Source organism: Hippoglossus stenolepis, chromosome 1 (assembly GCF_022539355.2).
Source record: "Hippoglossus stenolepis isolate QCI-W04-F060 chromosome 1, HSTE1.2, whole genome shotgun sequence".
NCBI classification, from domain to species: Eukaryota; Metazoa; Chordata; class Actinopteri; order Pleuronectiformes; family Pleuronectidae; genus Hippoglossus; species Hippoglossus stenolepis.
The window spans coordinates 2,877,494-2,891,716 of record NC_061483.1 but is presented as its reverse complement, the minus strand read 5'-3'; the positions used below and the strand labels follow the sequence as shown (position 1 = coordinate 2,891,716).

At 43.0% G+C, this 14,223-nt stretch overlaps 1 pseudogene; it reads left to right on the top strand.

Moving 5' to 3' along the window:
• Positions 1-3,036: 3,036 nt before the first annotated feature.
• Positions 3,037-7,059, top strand: LOC124851932 (annotated as a pseudogene).
• The last annotated feature ends 7,164 nt before the right edge of the window (positions 7,060-14,223 follow it).

Sequence of the window (14,223 nt, the reverse complement as noted above, 5' to 3'; positions counted from 1 at the left end):
TGATGGTGTGAGTACCTAAGTCAATTGGACAATGTTATAACAACTTAATTTTCACACTGATCAGTAGGTGGCGCTATGACCCTGCACTAATATTAATATATGGAGCTGTTCAGGTCAGGATTGTGATCATAGATCAGAATCGGGGCCTTTTTGGATAATGCAGATTGGATTTACAAAGTACTCCTGTTTCATGGCAAATCAGTAGGTGGTGCTATGGCCTTGAGGAAATATTGACACATAGAGTCATTGTTCAGGCTTGGACTCTGATCATGAGATGAAGATTGGCAGTGATAGACTATGCACAGTGGAGTTGTATTAACTTTTTTGCTGGGTTGAACCTTCGCCATCTCAATGTTTACACGGTTTGGAGGAAATGTCACAATTTTACCATGGTCCTAGACTTGTCTCAGCTCATTTGAGCTCTATATTGTTACAGCCAGGAGCAGTGCATCAAAGTATAAAACATGTCACTTCCTGTCGCCAGCAGGGGGCTTTGATGATGAGTCAATATTGACATACATCTGATCAGGTGGACTGTGAATGTGTGAATGAGTTATAATAAATCCTCTCTTTTTTTGGCGAATCATCAAAATTCCCACGCCACGCCACAGTCACACCGTGTGATGAAATCATATACTGAGGTAGTTTATATCTTGTTGTCCACGAAATCCCTGGGACAAGTTCACAAAGTAAAATGTAGAAAATGGCCAAAATGGCGGGGCTTCCTGCTCTGTCCAGCATATCTATCCAAGAGACTTTTTTGTTTGTTATGAAAAGACACATGTCCCTACCGATTTTTGTAACAAATGTACATTAGTAGTGCCGGCTGCACTTTAAGGGGCGCTATTCAGTTATTTTGCCACGCCCATTCCTTAAAACCATATGAATGTCTGCAGGGGGGCTGTTGCTACAATAAAATGTAGTTTGAGGGAGGTTGAACCTGAACACCGAAGTTACAGCAATTTGTGTGTCACGACCAGTCGATGAACTTTGGACGCCACGCCACTATTATGGCGTTTGGATGAAACTCACAGTAATCTTATGCCTACATTATCAATGTCTTGAGACCTTTGACAGAGTTTGACATGGTTGCAGTCAGTGGATGAGGATGAATACATCAAGTGTAAGACATGCAAAAACAAAGACATTTCCTGTATACCAGGGGGCGTTGTGATTTTAAGTCATGATTTCTGGACTCCCTTGTCTTACTTTTCTAGTTTGGACTCATTTGGACCATGTATGTCCAAGATACAGAACTCAGGTTTTGATGGCGTGTAACCAAACTTCACGCCACGCCACTGTCAACACTCGGTGACGAAAATCGATCTTTTGAGGTAGTTTATGCACCTATCTTGTTTAGATGACACTCACCCAATATGAAGTTGATCTGATAAAGCCCTACAACAAGTTCACAAAGTAAAATGTGAAAATTCACAAAATGGCCACTAAATCCAAAATGTCACTCTGTTGCATTTTCATAATGGTCCTTGAGAATTTTGTGCGCCTGAACATGACACCTGTGTATCGATTTTCGTGAAGATCGGGTCAAAGTGAACTCAGGGTTGTGGGAGATAGGTGGCGCTGTTGAGCCATTTTGCCACGTACCATTTCGAATTACTCCAGAATACGCAAATCTTCTGACTTTTTTGAATTTTCTGCAAACTTTGGTGATTATTTGAGAAATGTTAAAGCCTTCAAAAAGCCAATTCATTTGGCAGAGAAGAAGAAGAAGAAGAATCCTTACAATTTCAAGAGGGTTCAGGTTCCGTTTCAGTACTCTGGCCCTAATAAATACAATATTATTATATCAGGGTTACGTTTGGAATCAAAAAGTCAGTGTGTGTGTTCTGTTTGGTATTTTTGGGTGTGTTTCTTGAACAGACTTGTTTGTCCTGGATTCCTTTAGGCTCACAGTGTTTTTCCTTCAGACTGAAGATGAGTGGTTATGAAGAGGAAGAGGAGGACAGAGCAGAGTCTCCAGTGATCAGCTGTGTGTCTCTGAAGAGTGACTGGTCCAAAGGACTTCCTCTAGACTTCAGTAATGAACCTGACCTCACACACAAAGTAAGAGACCTGCTACAAACATGTGAACCTCCAAACTGAATCCTCAGAGAATGAACCACAGTGAATGATGTGTTCTGAATAAAAACATGTTTGTGTTTGCAGAGGTCAGGACCACAGACTGAGAGCAGAGTCTCCAGGGTCCAGTCAGTGTTCTGAAGAGTGACCAGTCCAAAGACTTCCTCTATACTTCAGTAATGAACCTGACCACACACAGAGTAAGAAACTGTTTCACTGTGACCTGCTCTGAAGAGGATTAGTCAGTGTGCCCCTGCATTAGGACACAGCTTCATTGAAGTTGGTGACTAATCTCTCAGAATCACTCAGACCTCCACCAAGAACCAACACGTCTCCTCTTATGAAACCACTTGAAATTCACTAGAGACTCATTTTGATTTGGATCTATGCACCAATTCCATACAATCATAAACACTGTCCTCTGAACATGTCTGTGAAAGAGGACTTCCCCACAACCTGTGACTGTGACATGTGACTATCAGGAAATGTCTTCACAGGGAGAGGAAGAGGAGCTCACAGCTTTGAGGAGGAGCAGTCGCCCTGCTGTGCTGTGTCAGGACGTCCTGAAGGACCCCAGGCCCCACCAGCTGTGACACTGGTTCTGCAGACAGTGCATCACCTCATACTGGGACCAGTCTGGTTCTTCAGAGACCTCCTGTCCCCAGTGTGGAAAAAAAAAAAGATCCAGAACAGGGATGTGGAGCTCAGACAGCCGGTCAGAGCAGCACTGCATATGTGTCTGCTGATGTCTTCACTTGGACATCAGCACATGTTGTTTTATTTTGTTCCTTCATACAGCATCAACATTTAACATCATGCAGTGCTGACAAAGTTAAAAAGCTTTTTATTTTCTGTAGTTTTTCTGTATCTGATGAAAACAATCAGCAGATTCTCAGATTTCGTCTCTGACATTGTTTCTTGTCTTTCAGCAGATCGTGGTCTGCAGAGGTTTAGGGGATGATCATAAGCTCAGTCTGGAGGAGGAGATGTGAACATGTGACTGAAGGAACTGATGAAACAGGAAGTAGAACCTCCTCAACAGGATCTACACTGAGCTCTACATCACAGAGGGACAGAGTGAAGAGGTTAATACTCAACATGAGGAGGCAGTTTGAGACGGCTTCCTAAGATGATGAGCCTCCACGACACTCCCATCAAGTGCCACGCACATCTTTAAAGCCCCAACTGACCAGCAGAGCAGCATCAGAGTCGCCCCACCAACGGCGCCGCTGGCGTTGGAAACCTTCTCGTGCAGAAGTTCACTCTGATCAGGTTTAGAAAACCAAGATGTGGGTCTGCTGGACTGTGCTTTCGCTCAGGAGCTGAACCTGCAGTGAAGGACCAAAGGCACAGTCTTCACGCTGCCTCGTGTTTTCCCCATCCAGCGTTACAGAAGCTCACGGCAGAGACGCCGCTGTCTGTAAACCTTGTTCATCTTGGACGGCCTACGAAAGCAGACCTTCTCTTCTGACTTCAACCACAGGAAGCTTGTGTCTGATGTCACACAGAGGTCACCAAAGTCAACGCTGCTGACAAACTCATCCAGGAATCTGCTTCCTCCGCCCGTCTGGGATAACCTCCCGACCTGCGGCGGCCAATCAGATCCCTCCTATATGTTGACAGGGTCACAGAAGCACGAGGCTTCACTGACGCCCAGAAGGAGGAGTACTTCAGGAGGAGATTCAGTGGAGAAGAGCGCAGAATCATCTCACACATCAAGACGTCCAGGAGCCTACACATCATGTGTCAAATCCCAGTCTTCTGCTGGATCAGTGCTACAGTTCTGGAGCACATGTTGACCACAGACCAGAGAGGAGAGCTGCCCAAGACCCTCGACTGACCTGTACTCACAATTTCCCGCTGTTCTGTGACAAACAGGAAGAACAACAAGTACGCAGGACATGAGACGACTCCACAGCAGCTGACTTGAGAGGCTGAGCAGGGACGTTCTCCTGAAGCTGGGGCTGGTACTTAAACATCTGGAGGAAGGAAACATCATGTTCTACCACAAGAAGACTTGGAGCGGGTGTGGTCTTAATGTCACAGAGGCCTCAGTGTACTCAGGAGTTTGTGTACTGAGATCTTCAGAAGAGAGTGTGATCTTCCAAACTAGTCTACTGCTTTAGCTCATCTGAGTGTTCAGAGTTTCTGGCTGCAGTCTACATGTTCCACTGTTACACACACATAGATGAATTAACAACTTCTGGGAACATATGGGAACACAGACAGTACCTTCTCTCTGGATGGCCTCCTGATGAGAACTCTAAGAGTCCTCACCAGTGAAATGGTCATCTTGACCTGCTTGTTCGCTTCCTTCACGGCCTCAGTCTGGAGTCCATCCAGAGAGTCTTAGGAGACCTGTTGGTCGGACAGAGAACAATCCAAAGATCATCCAGAGAGTCATGACCAAACTGAAGGAGATGCAGAGTGATGACATTTCTTCTGACAGAACATCAACATCTTCCACTGTTTGATTGAGATGAACGACTCACCTGCGTTCATCAGCAGATGAACAGTTCCCGACGTCAGAGAACAGATCAAGAGAACCCTAAGATCCACTGCCCAGCTCTGGCCTACATGCTGCAGATGTCAGAGGAGGTTCTGATATTGGACCTGGAGAAGTTCAACACATCAGACCAGGTCGATGAGACTGATCCCAGCTGTGGAGAACTGCAGGAAGGCTCGGTGAGTCCAGACATGGATCAACATGTTCAATCAGTGCAGATGAGCCATTCTTCAAATCCACTCAGTACAAATGATTCTCATTGTATTGGGCAGCATGCGGTTGCAGTGGTCAAACACTCTGTTAGTGCAGCTTTTCAGAGGAGGATGTTCTCCTGTGTCTGCAGGGTTTTCCTGGGTTCTCCAGCTCTCCACAAAGCCAAAGACATGTAGATCGGAGTTAGATTGATTGGAGACTGAAATTCAGTGTCAGTTGAGATTGGCCCCCAGGCCCCTGAGACCGCTAAAGGATAAGTGGCTACTGGCTGGAGTGTCTGTGTGTGTGTGTGTGTGTGTGTGTGTGTGTGTGTGTGTGTGTGTGTGTGTGTGTGTGTGTGTGTGTGTGTAGGTATTTATACGTTTGTATACTTAATTATATGTATACATTTAGTTTGTATATATACATTCTCATTGTTCTCATTTAAATATAAGAGCAACTAGATCTAGATGGGAGAGGGAACTCAAGTGAGCACTGTGCTGGAGTTTGGTCAGATATTTAGTTTATATATATATATAAGGGCTGTCAAAATTAAGACGCGTTAACGCTGGGAATGATTAATTTGTGGAATTAACATGTTAATTATTTTAATCATTAACGCATGCGAATGATCCGGGCCCATGAACCCCCAACTTCACTTGCTTCAGAGCGACACACGCAGTGAGATCAGAGCTCTGCTCACGTGAAGCAGCCACTCAGTGACTTTGTAGAAGTGAAACACAGAGTTTTCTCTGGTCTCAGCTGCTCAGTGATCAGCTGCTTCATGATCAGAGCAGAAGCTGCAGTTGGTTTGTACCGAGCTGGAGTTTCTGTAAGCTCCACTGCTCACTGGAACTAATAAACACTCATCACTAGTTATCAGGACCTGATCAGCACATGAAGTCACTTAGTGTTGGTTTGATTTCACAGTTTATGAGGCTGCATTTAAACATCATGAAAATGACTCACAACATGTTGTGCTCAGTGCATAAATTACGAGACGCCACAGTCAGGACTCAGTGTTAAAATGAGCGACACGCAGACATGATCCGGCACCCATCGATTCAGAACCAAACACATGACCGGACGCTTTGTTACCTGGAATCCTCCCAATAAAAATGAACTGTGAACGGAACTAGTTCATTTTCATCTGCATGAACTGAACTTGGAACTCGTTTTAAGTGTGAACTGGCTCAACACTGCTTCTGCAGATGGGCTCAGATTCAGATTTCACATTCACATTTAATTATGTAAAGGTTTGCTGATTTAGAAAAGAAAAGAAAACAGTTTTATCTAACCATCCTATATTTGTTTAAAAAGAGAGTAAAGGCTAAGAAGCCCTGATTGTTTAAGATAAAGGTTCTTTGAGTTTGATAAAGAAATTTAATGTTCTAAATAACATCATCCTATGTTTGCTCAGAAAGCAAAGAGACAGACACATTTAATTATGGTGATATGTTTTAGTTAGATTTTATTTTTTTAAATAACTTTATCCTTTGAACTAATGTTAAAATGTATATATCCGTCTTCTGTCATTTATCTTTCTGTTCCCACAACAATATACAGAGATAAAGGGGATTTTTCAGGGCATTTAGAAACGGTGATTAATCAGATAAATCACAGCTTCTCTGTGTTTAGATGAGAATCACTGACTGTTCCTTTAAACTGAAGAAGCAGAACTGGAAATATCGCTTATTCTTCTTCTGGTCAAACTAGAATTACCACCCCGCGCTTGTACGCCACCACCAACCAGTGCAGTGTCCGTCCCTCCAGGTTCCTGACATGTTGCATCTACAATAATATGAGGTCACCAACCTTTGACCTTTGATCACTCGAAATCTAATCAGTTTATCTGAGTCCAACTGGTCAAAATGTGAAGAAATCCCTAAAGACAGAGACTTGAGACATCAAGTGTTCAAGAGGCCAGAAACATGTTGTGTGACCTTGACCTTGACCTTTGACCACCTGAATCTAATGAGTTCCTCTGTCAGTCTGAATGAACGCTTTGGACCAAATCTGAAAGGATTCTCTTGAGGAGTTTTTAACATGTTCATGAGGCAAAAGGATTTACCAGGTGAGGGTCACATGATCACGTTTTGTATGAATGTTGTGTTTTCTGATTTTATTCAACAGGCTTCTTTAATTACAGACTCGGTGGTTGTGAACTCTCAGAGACTCACTGTGCCAGGCCTCAGCTCCTGAAGTCAGACCCTCTACATCTGAGAGAACTGGATCTGAGTGAAACTCCCGGCAGGATTCAGGAGGAAGCTGCTGTGTTCTGACTGGAGAGTCTAAACTGTCAACTGGAGAATCTGAGGTCCTTAAATCCTTCTTCACTTTTCCAACTTTTCTTTCTTTTTCGGTCATTATTTATTTAAATTGTCTCAGTTCTGCTTCGCTCACTGTCCCTCAGTCATCTGTCACTACCCAGCCTGTCAGTCAGCCCACCTCATCAACCCATTCACCTGCACTCACCTGCTCCTGATCACTAAGAAAGTGTCAGTAACAACATGGACTGAGGTCGAGCACTCCGGCCCCTCCTCAGGTTTTCAAAATAAGACACACTTATCGAAACACGTTGGACAGTTGAGCAAGTATAGAAACAAACAGGAAGTGACTGTCAGAGCCATCCCTACTTTTAAACAGTGTTTAATTACACAAACCTGCTTCAGTGGACCAAACACAGAGAAGAAGCTGATAAATGAAACAATGGTCCAACATGTCTGATCTGATATTTATCTTCAGTTCACAGACTGGACTGAGGTCAGCAGCATGTTGAGAGTCCAGTTGACATGATGACGATCCACAACAACAGGAAGACACATTCTAATATTCATATTTCTTTATCCAGGTTGAGGAGCTGCAGACTGTCAGAGATCAGCTGTTCTTCTCTGGCTTCAGCTCTCCTGAGGTCAAACCCCCTATCTGAGAGAACTGGATCTGACTAACAGCAACCTGCAGGACTCAGCAGTGAAGGAGCTGTGTGGTTTTCTACAGAGTCCAACCTGTCGACTGGAGACTCTGAGGTCAGTTCACTTACTGACTTTGCAGATCTCATATCTATAATACAGCATTTATACCCAATTGATCTCATTTAATTCTAATTTAACATAATTCCTCTTCATACATAACTTGAATCCATTCATTAATTAATCTGTGACATTTTAATTATTCAGCTACTTGTTAAAACACATCTGAGTTTAGTTTGGGATTTCGTAAACTGATCTGCAGGACAGAGACCGTCCAAATAATATATTTTTACTGAATCAGGACTCGTTTTTAGTCCAACATGTCTGATTTCATATTTATTCTTCCATGTTATGAGTCTGTGCTCACATGAATATTTGTATGTTATTTTCACACATGAACCTCAAGCCAATTTACAGTTAAGTTTATCCTTTATTCAGGTTGTGGGCTGTAGACTGTCAGAGATCAGCTGTTCTTCTCTGGTTTCAGCTCTACAAGGTCAAACCCTCCTCATCTGAGAGAATCCGGATCTGACTAACAGCAACCTGCAGGACTCAGGAGTGAAGGAGCTGTGTGGTTTTCTACAGAGTCTAACCTGTCGACTGGAGACTCTGAGGTCAGACATCATGTTTTATTGTTAAAGGTACAGTGTGTAGAATTTAGTGACATCTAGTGGTGAAGTGTCATGTTGCAGCACTGAGGACCGAGTCAGGCTCAATGTGACTGAAGTTTTACTGACAGAGAAACAATCCAATGCTGCACAATGTGTACATGTAATGTTTCTGTGGAAGCTAACCAGGACTTGTCCCGGTGGTCCTGTGGACTGACCACATGACAGCGTGCTGCGTTCGTGTTCTGGGATCATTTCAAACATGAAACCCTTCCTCTGGTTTCAGGACTTACACGGGGTCGTCCATGCCTTTATCTCTTCACCACTAGATCTCTGTCCCGCCCTGTACACACGTGTTCCTCAGGCTCCTGCACCACTTTAAACTGGTCAAACTGCTGCTCAGATCATCGCCACTTCAAGAAAACATGATCATAGAACTGCTCGCCCTCTTCACACATCAACTGTGGAACATGGTCAGAAAAGTGGGTCGGACATTTTCTGGAGCTGAAGCAGCAGCAGGAGATTGTCCAGGTCCGACTCGTTCACAACAACAGGAACATGTGGGAACATTCAGACGAGGGGGGGAGCCAAAACACATATCTCCATGATAACCATGGTTACGTTAAGTCATGTTAAGTTACAGGTTCACTGTGAAGGAGTTAGTGACGTCTCCAGGTGTCGTACATGTAAACGTAGTCCACTTGTTCACGTGTACGACTCCTGAACAATTCCAGCAAGATATTTAGAGACATCTAGTGGTGAAGTTACATATTACAAACAAATGAACCCAGAGGACACGAGACTTTCAAGCTGTTTTCAGTCATGAACTCTGTAAAATAGTGTCTGGACATTTTCTGGAGTTTGACTTTCACATATGAAGAACGGGTGGAGCAGCAGGAGGCCGGACATGACGTATAAATCCTGCTGTGGAAAGATCAGTGTTGTTGTTTACAGCTCATCCACACCGGCGTCGGCCCTCATCACCAAAAGCTCTGGAATCTCCTCGTGTTTCCAAGTTGACGTCTTCGTCTTCTACGTGTTTGGCTCCTCTTCTTCATCCTGAGATATTTGTGTTCTTCCAGTTTCACGTCCGTCACGTGTTTGTGTCCTCAACACGTCCACTCGCTCTCTGTGAATCCTCTGTACATTCACCTGCTCTATTCTCACATGGACTCACTCAGAAACTTTATTAGAGGCTGCAGGAAAAGTTCCGGAAAAAATGTCCAGAACAACTTGACTCAGACTTCAGGTCTGAAAACAGAGACAGTGATGTTTAGTCAAAGTCCTTTATTTTCACACATGGACTCAGTTTAATTTACAGTGAAGTTTAATCCTTTATACTTTATACTAGTCTTCTCTAGACTGGACGACTGTAACTCCCTCCTCTCTGGAAGAAGCCAAAAGTCACTCTCCTGCCTCCAACCAGTTCAGAACGCAGCAGCTTCTCACTGGTATTAAACAGCAACATCACATCTCCCTGATCCTCGCTTCTCTCCATTGGCTCCCTGTCCGTTTTAGAATTGATTTTTACATTTTACTGATCACTTTTAAAGCATCTGGCCCCAAACTACATCACAGAATTATTGAGCCTGTATGTTCCTGCACGCAGCCTTAGATCCTCAGGAGGATCCTGCTGTTCCAAAGTCCAGGTTGAAAACTAAACCGTGACCGTGCTTTTACCATCAGGGCCCCTCGGCTTTGGAACGGCCCCCTGAGGAGATAAGGCGGAGTCAGTGACTTCTTTTAAATCACTTCTTAAAACCCATTTTTATAGACTGGCTTTGATGTGATGTTGTGTTTTTACTGTGTTTTTTTATCATTTTCACCTTTTATTTACTTGTTCATTTGTCTCTATTGTAATTTTACTGCTTTTATGGATTCAAGTTTTTATTTACTTTTCTTGTTTTGCTGTCAAAGCACTTTGTATACTCTGTTTTTAAAAAGTACTATTTCGATAAAGTTTATTATTGTTATTATTTATCCAGGTTGGAGGACTGCAGTCTGTCAGAGATCAGCTGTTCTTCTCTGGCTTCAGCTCTGAGGTCAAACCCCTCTCATCTGAGAGAACTGGATCTGACTGACAACAACAACCTGCAGGACTCAGGAGTGAAGGAGCTGTGTGGTTTTCTACAGAGTCCAACCTGTCGACTGAGACTCTGAGGTCAGTTCACTGACTGACTTTTGTAGATCTCATATCTATAATACAGCTTTTATACCCAATTGATCTCATTTAATTCTAATTCAACATAATTCCTCTTCATACATAACTTGAATCCATTCATTAACTAATCTGTGACATTTTAAATATTCAGCTACTTGTTAAAACACTGAGTTTAGTTCTGGATTTCCTAAACTGATCTGCAGGACAGAGACCGGGTCCATATAATATATTTTTACTGAATCAGGACTAGTTTTAAGTCCAACATGTCTGATTTCATATTTATCTTCCATGTTATGAGTCTGTGCTGACATGAATATTTTTATGTTATTTTCACACATGAACTCAGTTTAATTTACAGTTAAGTTTTATCCTTTATTCAGGTTGATTCGCTGCAGTCTGTCAAAGATCAGCTGTTCTTCTCTGGCTTCAGCTCTGAGGTCAAACCCCTCTCATCTGAGAGAACTGGATCTGAGTTCACCGACCTGCAGGACTCAGGAGTGAAGGAGCTGTGTGGTTTTCTACAGAGTCCAACCTGTCGACTGGAGACTCTGAGGTCAGACATCATGTTTTATTGTTAAAGGTTCAGTGTGTAGAATTTAGTGACATCTAGTGGTGAAGTGTCATGTTGCAGCTCAACAGCCCTCACTTCACCCTCCCCCTCCAACATGAAAGAGAACCTGTGGTACCTTCAGTTGTCATAGAAACTCAAAAGCTTTAGTTGGTCCAATCTGGGCTACTGTAAAAAACATGGCTGCCTCTGTAGAGAGGACCTGCTCCTGATGTAAATATAAAGTATGTAAATATAATGTAGTTAAATATAAAGTATTTAAACATAAATGTCTCATTATAATGTAAAGAAAACAACAATTTGTACAGTTTAGATGAAACTAGTAAAAACATCTCTATTATTATATATTCAGTTTCTAACTATAGATCCTTTCACCTGAATCTTACACACTGGAGTAGGGCTGGGCGATATGGAAAAAAATCGAATCATTAAATTTGTTTTCATATCAGTCGATATTGCTATATATCACGATATAATTTAAATAACCAGAAAAGACCCTTTAAACACATTGTGTTTTTCTTATGTGCAAATGTTAAAAACTGATTTTTACTTGCTCGTACAATCATCCTGTGCCACTGCACTTTACATATAACGTTTCTTACAAACCACTACGGTGAAAATGTGGATATAATGTAATATATTAATTCATTAATTAACATAATTTTTATTATGAGGCGCATTGCGCCACTGGTAAACAAGTGACTCTGCTCCTCAGATTTTTTCTAATCACTCACACTTAGAACTGATCTTTATAAAAACCTGCTGAATTCATATTTATGTTCCTGGATAAACGGGGCGTCGCTTCTTCTGCAACACAGAAGTTCAAACACTGCGTTACGTCGTAATCTGCAGGAGGAACTTCTGTCTGCGGGAGCGTGTGTGAATGTGTGTGAGTGTCTGCTCGTCTCTTTCCGTCTTCACACACAAACTGATAATCACATGTATTTAGTTATTAATGGATGATGTCATGACTCCAGATGGTTCCGTCACTTTATCCCTGATGTCCTGACTGTGTGCGTCACGTCACGTGTTGTGTCGCAGGTTTAAACATGTGTCTCATAAACTCTAGAGAATCAAACCAACACAAAGTGAACGTCAGTCCTGTACGTGTCCTGATGACGATCAGTGCTGATGTTTATTGTTAAAGTGTAAAGTGAGCGCAGGTCAGGAGTGAGGAGGAAGCTCCCACAGAGAATCTGACACAGGACGACCAGACTTTTAATGAGCGTCTGTCCTGGTCCTGACGCAGCGGTGTTATACTTATTCAGCGGTGGAAACCGACTGAAACTATGAACGTAGCTGAACACATGATTATGTTGTGTCACTGCATCGATGCAGAGTCGTCCTCCTCACTGCAGGAGTCCAAACATTAACACATGTGCTGCTGCAGCTGCTCCTCCGCTCTGTGCTGTGTGCGTCAACCTAACCTGATGTGGGTATGACTCTATTCCAGACACATTATTGGTTCGGCGCGGTGGTATGCTCATTCTCAGTGGCTGTTCGTGTTGTCTGTCAGACAAGGAAGGGATGAATTGTATCGACGTGTCTTCAATTTCTATCGAGGAAAAGTTATATCACGATAATTATCGATATCGTTTTATCGCCCAGCCCGACACTGAGCTGAGAGATGTTTGTAGAATGAGCGCTGAGGACCGAGTCAGGCTCAATGTGACTGAAGTTTTACCGACAGATAAACAATCCAATGCTGGACAATGTGTACATGTCATGTTTCTGTGGAAGCTAACCAGGATTTGTCCCGGTGGTCCTGTGGACTGACCACATGACAGCGTGCTGCGTTTGTGTTCTGGGCTCATTTCAAACAAGAAACCCTTCCTATAACATTCAGATTTAGGTATTAAAATAATACATCTCCCATGATAACTACAAGCCATGGAGCCAAAAGGTTACAGGTTCACTGTGGGAAGATTTAGACGTCTCCAGGTGTCAGAAGGTGAACGAGTCCACTTTGTTCACGCAGTAACACTCTTGAACAATTCCAGCAAGATATTTAGAGACATCTAGTGCAAGCTATAATATAAACAACTAACTCTCTCGAGGACAATGGTGACTTTCAAGCTGTTTTCAGCTTTTAACTCTGTAAAGAAAGTGTCTGACATTTTCTGAGTTTTTGACTTACATACAGAAGAATGTGGGTGGAGCAGCAGAGGCCGGAAGACACGTGAGTAAATTCTGCCAGGGAAAGATTGGTGTTGTTGCTTGCAGCCTATCTGACACTTGGCGGTCGTAAGAGTCCTCATCACCAAAGCCCTGAACCTCCTGCCTCCCCAAGTTGACGTCTCTGCTTTACGTGTTTGGCCTCTCTTCTTCATCCTGAGATATTTGTGTTGTTCTGCCTCTCTGCCTGTCACGTGTTTGTGGCCCCACACGCCCACCGCCCCTCTGTGTGAATCCTTCCATGCACCTGCCTCTCTACTCCCTCACATGTGACTCACCCAGAAAACTTTATTAGAGGCTGGGTAGGAAAAGTCTGGAAATGTCTGTGGCACCTTGACTCAGACTTGTGGGTCTGAAAACAGAGAGACAGTGATGCTTAGCCGTGTCATTTATTTTCACACATGACTAGTTGAATTTCTATAGTGAAGTTAACTATACTTTATACTAGTCTTCTAGAGTGATTAACAAATTCTCCTTCCTGGAAGGTTAAAGTCATTTCTCCGCCCTAACCAGTCTAAACGAGAAAGAAAGCTTCTTCACTGGTGCTTGAAACGCAACATCACATTCCCTGATCCTCGCCTTCCATTGGCTCCCCTGTCCGCTTTCTAGGAATTGACGCAAGATTTTACTGACTACTTCTTGTGCCATCTACCCCAAACCATCTCAGGAATTAGTTGAGCCCAGATACCTGGCACGCAGCCTCAGAGATCTCAGGTGATCCTGCTGTCCCAAAGTCCAGGTTGAACCAAACCACACTGCAGCCACATCAGGGCCTTCTGCTTTGGAACGGCCTCTGAGGAGATAAGTGCGTGAGTCAGTGACTTCTTTTAAATCACTTCAAAACCCATTTCTATAGACTTGCTTTTAAGTGATGGGTTTTTAATGTGTTTTACTACTTTTACCTTTTATTTACTTCTGTTCATTTTATCTCCAGTGTAATTTTACTGCTTTTAAGGGTCTAAGTT